The sequence below is a fragment of the Sorex fumeus genome, unplaced genomic scaffold, assembly GCF_029834395.1.
Source record: "Sorex fumeus unplaced genomic scaffold, SorFum_2.1 ptg000002l, whole genome shotgun sequence".
Taxonomy (NCBI): domain Eukaryota; kingdom Metazoa; phylum Chordata; class Mammalia; order Eulipotyphla; family Soricidae; genus Sorex; species Sorex fumeus.
In genome coordinates, this window is record NW_026606059.1 from 40,523,866 (window position 1) to 40,527,598 (window position 3,733).

The window sequence follows — 3,733 nt, forward strand, 5'->3', positions numbered from 1 at the left end:
CTTGACTCTTACCGTCTCCCAGCTGAAATATTTACACACAGTTTTTTTAAATGTGTAAATTATATGAATTCAATCAAATTAAAATAATTACTTCAAAAGTCTGCTAAAAAATTTAAAATGGGTTCTGAATTTATTTACTTATTTTTTACTTTTTGGGTCACTCCTGGGTCTGCACCAGGAATTATCCTTGGAGGTGCTCAGGGGACCATATGGGATGCTGCAAATCCAACCAGGGTGAACTGTGTGCAAAGCAAACACCCTACCTGCTGTGCTATCGTTCCAGCCCCATGAGTTCTAAATGTTTGACTCTTCATTCAAATTCTATTATGAAGAAAAAAATTTTTTAATTAAATTTTTTTATATTAAGAGACCATGATTTATAAAGTTATTCATAACTGAGTTTTAGGCAAATGAGTCCCAGCATCAGTGTTAATTCCCTCCTTCATTCATAACACCCAGTAGGAAATATATAAAGAAATAGGAAAATCCAAACTTCATAATTAGAAACTAATATGTTTGGTATGAAGATCATCACAAATCCTCTGTCACTGTCACTGTCCTGGTCCTCCCGTTGTTCATCAATTTGCTCGAGTGGGCCCAATAACATCTCCATTGTGAGACTTGTTGTTACTGTTTTTGGCATATCAAATACATCACAGGGAGCTTGCCAGGCTTTGCTATGTGGGCAAGATACTGTCAATAGTTTGCCAGAGAGGCAGAGGAATCGAACCCAGTCAACCAGGTTGGCCGTGTGCAAGGCAAATGCCCTACTGCTGTGCTATCACTCCAGACCATCACAAATCCTCAATAAATAAAATTATTGATTATCTGAAAACAATTATAATAAAGATGTAAAAGACACATAGAAAATTACCATGCCAATAAATAAAGATAAATATTTTATAAAAGAATGAAAGCTTAAAGTAAAACTAAATAAAATATAGTTATATTACAATTTTGAGATACAAATTGTTGAATGAATTTGCTAACTGCATACTACAAAATAAGTCAGAAATCTTATTAAATATATAACATTAACTAAGTATTAGTGACCTGGGACATAATATAAAACTGATATAATTATAATGAACTAATGAAAAGGAGAGGAAAGATAGTAGGAATAAAATTATATCAAGAAGTACAAATAAAATGTACCAAACATGAAAAATACCAATTCACCAACCCAGGAAATTCAAAGAATCACAAACAGATAAATCCAAAGAAAACATTGTCTCAGGATATAACAATTAAACTGCTGTGGGGAAAAGAAATCACTACAACATTTCATCAAGATGGGAGAAAGACATTACATTCTAAAGAACAAAGCTAATGACAGCCAACTTATTAGGAACAAGGGGATCAGAAATGTTAAGAAGTGTTAGAATACTGTCACTGTCACTGTCACTGTCACTCTCATCCCGTTAATCATCGATTTACTCAAGCGGGCACCAGTAGCATCTCCATTTGTCCCAGCCCTGAGATTTTAGCATCATAAACTTTATGTTCTCTCTCCATGGATGTGGCACGCCAGCTGGATGTCCTTGGGCATAATGGTGATGTGCTTGGCGGGGAATGCGCAGAGGCTGGTGTCCTTGAAGAGCCCCACCACGGAGGCCTCGTATGCTTCCTGCAGTGCCATGAAGGCCGATCTCTGGGAGCACAGGTCGGTCTTGAAGTCCGATGCTATCTCATGAACCAGCCCCGGGAACTGCAGCTTGTGGATGAGCATCTCGGTGGACTTCTGGTAGCGGCAGATCTCATGCAGTGCCACGGTGTCAAGCCGGTACTGGTATGCTTCTTCACTACGCCAGTGGCTGGCGCACTCTTGCAGGCCAGGTGGCCAGCTGCTTGTGGGGCACCTTCCCGCCTGTTGACTTAAGCCATCTGTTTAGTACAAGTTCTCTCGTTCTTCCCAACTCAGCTGGAGACTCCTTCAGGGATAGGGAAATAAGATCCATTTTAGCTACTGTTGTTGACATATTTGGTACTTCACAGGTGGCTTGCCAGGCTCTGCTGTGCGGGCTGGATACCCTCGGTAGCTTGCCGGACTCTCTGGCAGGGAGATAGAGGCTTTTGGGGCGATCTCTAATCGTCCCTGCAGGTGTTCCCAGTCTACCGAATACTAAATACTAAAAGGAGAAAAGAAGCTGTAAACTGAGAATCTGACATAGAAAGCTCATTAAAAAAAATGAAGGCAAATTTGGGGCTGGAGTGACAGTATAGCAGGTAGAGTGTTTGTCTTGCACACGGCCCATCCAGGTTTCTCTCCATCATTCTCAAATGGTCCCCAGAGGATGGCCAGGGTAATTCTAAGTGCAGAGCCAGGAGCAACGCCTGAGCATTACTGGGTGTGACCCAAAAAGCAAGAAAAGGAAAAAAAAAAAGAAATGAAGAATAAAAGGCAAATTAAAGAAACTCAGATAAATAAAAGCCTAAAAAAGTCACTTGTAGACACATTATAATAAATGATGCAGAAAAATTTTCATATTTAAGGGAATTACTATCAAATGAATAAACATATAGGTAAGAATGAAGAAATAGTAAATTTGAGAATACATATCAAAGTGTTCATTTTTAAAAATATATAATTTATTCTAAATATTAATACACTATATATTTTGTAATATGTAGAAATAATACAAAAGATGGTAGAACAAATTAAAATGTACTTCTGAAAGACCCTAGTTTAAATATAAGATGAAGCTTAATTCAATAAAGAAGAACATCTGTTGCTAAACTACCCATCATTCCATCTATTGTCTCACCCATCTACTCTTCGATTTCTCTCCCTAGAGCATTCAGGAATAATAAAACTAAAAACTTGGCAATAATAAATGAAATAGGGTAAGCAAAATACTAAAATATTTTCTTAATTTAAACGACAAAATGAAAAATGAAATAGACCAATATAGGAAAGCAGACTTAAAATACAACAGCAGTTATACTATATAAAAATGCACCCATGGAGCAGGAGAGACAGCATCGTAGTTAAGGTGCTTGCTTTGCAAACATTGAGCAAGATTTGATTCGTCGTACTTACTGCATATGGTCCCTGAACGCTGTCAAAAGTGACTCCTAAGCAAAAATCCAGGAGAAAGCCCTAAGGATGGTCAGTTGTGGCCCCAAACAAAACAAAATGAAACAAAATAGAGCTTATATACCCCTGGAAGATTCTGTCCATACAGTATAGGAAATAAAGTCAACCCTAACTAAATAAACGTACTATACATGTGAAGACTAGGCAGGTTAAAAATTAAATAAATAGGGAACAGAAAGACAGTAGAAAAGTGAATGCATTTGTCTTGCATATGGTGCCTCCGTCAGATCCCTGGCATCACCTCCTAAGTTCATCCAGGGTTGACTCCTGAGCACAGTACCAGCAGCAAGCTCCAAGCATAATTAGGTGTAGGTGTGTTCTCAACCCACTTCAAAATAAATAAAATAAGCAATAAAATTTAATATGCATATATTATTATTAGGGCTGGAGCAATAGCACAGTGGGTAGGGCATTTGCCTTTCACGAGACCAACTTGGCTGACCTGAGTTCGATTCCTCCGCCCCTCTCAGAGAGCCCGGCAAGCTACCGAAAGTATCTCACCCACACAACAAAGCCTGGCAAGCTACCCATGATGTATTCAATATGCCAAACACAGAAACAACAAGTCTCACAATGGAGACGTTACTGGGCCCGCTTGAGCAAATCCATGAAGAACGGGAGGACAGTGCTACAGAG

General features: G+C 38.7%; 1 pseudogene; it reads right to left on the bottom strand.

Annotated features, from left to right (window-relative positions):
- Positions 1-1,498: 1,498 nt before the first annotated feature.
- LOC130022113 (uncharacterized) lies at positions 1,499-1,958 on the bottom strand (annotated as a pseudogene).
- Between the last annotated feature and the right edge of the window lie 1,775 nt (positions 1,959-3,733).